This window comes from Tupaia chinensis, unplaced genomic scaffold, assembly GCF_000334495.1.
Source record: "Tupaia chinensis unplaced genomic scaffold, TupChi_1.0 Scaffold000638_1, whole genome shotgun sequence".
In the NCBI taxonomy this organism is placed as follows: Eukaryota; Metazoa; Chordata; class Mammalia; order Scandentia; family Tupaiidae; genus Tupaia; species Tupaia belangeri.
In genome coordinates this window covers 218,687-224,453 of record NW_006160159.1, presented here as the reverse complement: position 1 = coordinate 224,453, position 5,767 = coordinate 218,687, and the positions used below count along the sequence as shown (strand labels likewise).

Here is a 5,767-nt window from a genome sequence, read left to right as displayed (position 1 = left end):
AAAGTCCAGCGCCAGCCATTACGCTAACTGCTGGTCCCAATATTTTGAGGATTCTACAAACTCATACATTTACTCCAAATTTTTTTTCTATGTTGGTTTGTGGGATCATAATCTATTTTCTAAGCAATGTCTTTCTACTTGATTCCAGCAGTTCTTTTCCTGTAGATTTTTCTCATACTAATTTAGATCATTTTTCAGCCACAGACATGGGGCATACTCTGCAGAACATGATAATTTGAGAGATTCAATAGCTTTAATCAGAATATAAAGTGTACTTTGGGGGACCAGCAGGTGGTGTGGTGGTTAAGGTGCTGGACACTCCTACATGGCCAGCCACAGTTTGAATCTCGGACCTGGTCGCTTGCTGTCTCTCTTTCCCTCTGTCTCTCTCTCTTTCTGTGTGTCTCTCTCTGGTCAAATTAAAATAAATGAATGAATAAATAAATAAAATAAAATAAATATAAAAAAAAGAATAGAAAGTGTACTTTAAGGATTCAGACAATAAATATCATATATTTGGAAAGGTTATATATCAGATTCCTTTTCATGCCAAATTAATATTTATATTTAACCCCTAGATATATTTTTCTGGTTATTATAAAAAGACTACAATAAAATATAAAGACAAAGAACCAACTGTTATTTAAAGCAATTTTCAATAATGCATTGTTCTTCCATCAGAAACCTGAGGAAATATTTATTCTAACCTGAAATTTTTTTCAGATTTGAATTTTTAACTGTAACACCAGAATATCTAGATATGATTGTGCTACACACTGCAAAGTACACAAATAAATTTATCATTGTATTAAGAAAAGAAAAATGTTTGGGCCAGCAGGTGGCATGATGGTTAAGGTGCTAGGCTCCCACATGGCTGACTACGGTTCAAGTCTTAGACCTTGTGGCTTGCTCTCTCATTTTCTCTCTCTCTCTCTCATTCTCTCATCAATTAAAAGCTAAGAATGACAAATAAAATTAAATAAATAAATATTTTTAAAAATTTCTTTTTCAGAAGGGGAGATAAAACATTTTAGTGTACTATAAAATTTTTTCAACATATGCTAACTAGTTCTGATCCTACTAGCTGACAATTATTGAGCTCTTACTGTTTGCCAAGAGCTTCATATATAATGAAAAGAATCTTGAAGTTCATACAAAGTACTTGGTTTGACTTCTCAGTTGTGCCAATTTCTCTAAGTCAGTGGGAAAACTCACATTCTCTATGCACTTGTCTACTTACCGACAAAAAAAGTATGTGTGCTGGGAGGGAACAATATCCCAGAAAGTCTGATCAGAAACAAGATGTAAAAACTTTTCTAAAAACCTATAATACAATAATATTTTTGATGACACACCATCATATTGCACATTCTTTTTTATATACAGTATCTTTATTATTTCATAATATATAATTCAAAACATATTTCGTTATATGTGTGTTTGCCTGTGTGCATGTACATGTATTTGTGTGAGTGTGTATATAATTTCTGAACATATACTTCCAAATAGCTTTTAAGAATATAAACAATGGCATATCCCTGCATGTCATATTATTCACAATAATACCAGAATTTAATAAGTGGATAAGTAGTTTCAATTTAATGAAAGGCAGAATGAATTCATTTTCAACATATCAGTTCTTCTTGGTCTGGTTTTCAAAACTCATACTAAAACATTAACTAAATTTACGGTTTTTCAGACATATTTTTGAATGCCAGCAGTAGAGAGGAAGTCTTTCACATTGCTCAAAAAATTACCTTAAATTCACAGATCAACCCCCATGAGCTTAATTTTCTCAAAGAAGAGATGTCCTGTCAAATGTAGTTCCAACCAACATAATCAGTAGCTTTCAAAGTATGTTTGACATTGAGAAGGACTGGAAAACAACATTGGAGTCAGAGAAACAGACATCGATGGCCTGTCAAATTTTTTGTAGACATGATGCTATTATCAAGGCACATCAGGATAAAATAAAATGACCTAGCTGACCACAGGCTTACAAATGTCCTGGGAAGGAAAGAAAAACGGTGAATCAAAAGGTAGCTTTGTTGCATGTCCCCCCAGGCCTTTTTATTGACAAGAATGACAATGGTCCCAAGATGCACCATTATCTATGACCAGCAAGCAGACATCAAATGCTGCTGAGCTATATCTGTCAGAATAGAAAATTCTGCTCAAAACAGACAGGGCTTGTTACATTTTGTTCAGCTAAGGTTTGTCAAAAGCTAGGGTCACTTGTATGTGCCCTGCCCTGAAGGGGAATTGCAAAGGGAGAGAAGTACATGATTCCTCAATGTTTCTTCCGCATGGAGACTTTAAGTCTGGTTGACCAAAATGTTTTGAAAGTCAAGTCATGACTGAAAGAAAGTGGAAAACAAAGTTAATAGTCTGTCATTTAAGTACTTAGGAATGAGGTTCACATGCTAAAGAGTCAGAGTTTTAAAAGGTTCCTGCCTTTAGAGATTTTTTTTTTTTTTTTGCTAAGTGTGATTTGTTATTTCAAACTCAAAAAGGAAACTACTACTGTTATTGAAATTGGAGGGAACAAGTTAATGTGTTCTGGCCAAGCACATTTTATGCCCTGGCATTATGGAGTTTAGTACGGTCTGAAATATTTACACTGGTGAGAGATTTCTCTTATTTGCTTCTTTTTGACTAAAGAGGGATTTTTATACACACATATCCAGCCTCTGACACTAAAGTAAACTCAGTAACTTGTGGAAACATCTGTTCATCACTCGCAAGAAAATGAAAGTTGAGAGCATTTCTTCAATTGATGTTGTAAAAAAATTTAACACAAACTTCTTTCCTCTTTTAATGAATTTGAGAGTGAAATGGAGCTATCACACAGTGTTTGTGAAAAAAAAAAAATTTCCCTCCCTCACCTCCCGTATCTTTTCTTTCTCTTCCCTCCTCAATACTTTGCTTCCTTTTCCACGTACTCTTCCTTCCTCTTTACTTTATTTGACATGTTTTCTCTTCTTTATTGTACTTCTCAATACTTTTATAGGTTAGCACTTTTCCTTGGTCCAGAAGCTAGCTAAGCGTTGATCATATTTGTTGTAACTGTTCTTTTAAAAAAATGTTACTACATTTTATACTTCTTATATTTTTGTAAATTAAAACAAACAAACAGTAGTTTGAAAACTGATAGCTATTGTTATTTTGTTTTGCCCAGATGATCTTTTCCAGAAGTCTATTTTATTTGCTATTTTTAAAAACTGGGAGATTTTTAACTTTGACTTTAATTTCCAGATTCCTAAACAAAGGAAAATGGGGAGAAACTTGACAATGCTCAGGTTGAATTTCTAATATTATTTTTTACAACACTGGGGTAATGACCATTGCTAGACATAACAAAAGATCTCTAGTTCATCACAGTTATCCCCAATTATACTTCTCTCACTTACTTATTCATCAGATTCAATTGATGAACTAAACTAATCAACTATCTTCCATATTTAATATTACTCTACAATTCATATTGAATTGATAGAAACTCATAGTTCAGAATATAATGCTCTAATTCTTTCATTGGTAAAACTTCTGTCTACATCACAAGATTGTGACTTATGCCAGGAGCTACAACATAGATTAGATGTTGTTTACTATTCTCATTGAAGCAATAGTGCCAGTACTGCAGGGTGTTAATGGCTGTGAGAAGAAAGAAAGGAATGAGAGGGTAAGGAAAAGGAACATTGTGAATAAGGAAAGGTTATCTTTTATGTTTCCATTTCCAATAGTACTAATCATGCTGTAGGCTCTTTAATAAATACTCTTGTTTAACTTTAAACAGGAAAAACATGGACTTTAGAATTCCATACACCTAGCTAACTTCATAGAGAAACTCACATGAGACCTCATGAGTCTCTGTCCTGTTAATTATAGAAAAGCTTCATGATAGTGATAGATGACACACATATTTCTTGATAATATTTATTTTTTAACAATGTGAAAGATCTATCATCTGCTTTATTTCTCAAGTATACTGCAAGGAATTCTATCTCACTTTAGTATTATGGCAAGGAAATATTTCTGTGGAGAAATAACCATTCCTCATAAGTTATAATATCTTTTTATCCTTGATGGCTCTAAAACTTGCAACATTTTATTCCTTTGCATTAAGGAGAGGAAAAAATAGTGAATCTGGAGTCAGCAGCCCCTGTGTGAGAGTTGTAGATTTGTAATTTGTTAGCAGCACCACAGTCAACAATCACTTAACCTTTCATCTTTCCATTGGTGAAGTGGATTCAAAGATACTTCGAATCACAATATTGTAAAAACTCTGTTGAAATTGCTATACAAAAAAAAATAAATGCTTCATTGAAAAAAAAAATCTATAGGTGGAACTTAAATAAAAGATGAAATCTTAAAAAGCTTCCCTGGGGGAATCAGCAGGTGGCGTGGTGGTTAAGGTGCTGAATACTCCCATATGGATGACCATGGTTCGAGTCCCAGGAGCCCTGGACCTAGTGTCTTGCTTTCTCACTTTCTCTCTCTCTCTCTCTGTCAAATTAAAAATAAATAAATGAATTAATAAATAAAACTTAATAAATCATTTATAAAAGCTTCTATCCTTAAAATAAAACATACAATTGATATTTTCCATCTCTCACTCAACCTGACATTGACAATTGATTTAACCAGCTAATTAATCTGATGACCAAATTGACTTTATTATTCAATTAATTCTTTAACTGAGACAAATAGTGTGATCAACTCATGTTAGAAAATGCAAAGTATTGGGACCAGCAGGTGGTGTGGTGGTTATGGCACGGGACTCTCCCACATGGATGACCGTGGTTCGAGTCCCAGACCTGGCGGCTTGCTTTTCTCACTTTCCCTCTCTCTCTCTTTGTATGTCTCTCTAGTTAAATTAAAATAAATGAATGTATAAATACAAATAAATAAATAATTATAAAAAAAAGAAAAAAGAAAATGCAAAGCATTAAAAAATGTGTTTTAGGATACTTTAGAGTAATTTTGTTTTTTTCATTTTAGAAGTTCTTTGTTGTAAAGACAATTTTTCTTTCTGATGAAAACAGCAGCCAAAGTGATTACTCTGGACCACCATGTTGGATAAATTCAATTTCTTCTTGAGACACCAGTTTCCTTCTGTATTTCTGAGGTAAAGTTTTTATTATTTCTGTTGTGTCTGGTGGACCCTGATACATCAGCAAATCTGGTGATTTACTTCCCTTAGAATGCTGTGAAACTGCAGAAGAATGGGATGGCAGCCCTGCTGACTCCAAAGCTTCTGATACATTGGGTTTAGAATTGTCTCTTCTGTCAGGATACCTTATTAATGGTGTATGTGGCTTCACTACCGGCACTACCCTGCTGACAGATGCCATCTTACTGCCCATCATGACCCCTCTAGAGTAATTATTGATTAATTTATTTTTAATTTGAGATTTCTAATGCTCAAGTAAAAGAAAATATGTAGTATTCCTAGAAATCCTATGGACATACAGAAATTCTAATAATACAATAATTACAACCTTGTCTGACAGTCTATGAAATTATTTCTCTCACTTTACCATAACACACCTTTGATATTTCTGATCAAATTTCTTGAAGAAAATGAAATAACTGGCTCCATGAAGTTTTGTAAATTTTTTCTAGACTAAGTTGAACACTATAAATATATTGCTTATTACATCCCTTTATTGGTTACACTCCAATTATATGTTTATGTGGCTCATATGTATGGCCCCACATAAAATTATTAGCATGTTGGGCACAGGGACTGAAAGTCTTCATTTTA

The 5,767-nt window shown here is 33.4% G+C and overlaps 1 pseudogene; it reads right to left on the bottom strand.

Annotated features, from left to right (window-relative positions):
- Nucleotides 1–4,997: 4,997 nt before the first annotated feature.
- Nucleotides 4,998–5,369, bottom strand: LOC102477814 (28S ribosomal protein S36, mitochondrial pseudogene; annotated as a pseudogene).
- Between the last annotated feature and the right edge of the window lie 398 nt (nt 5,370–5,767).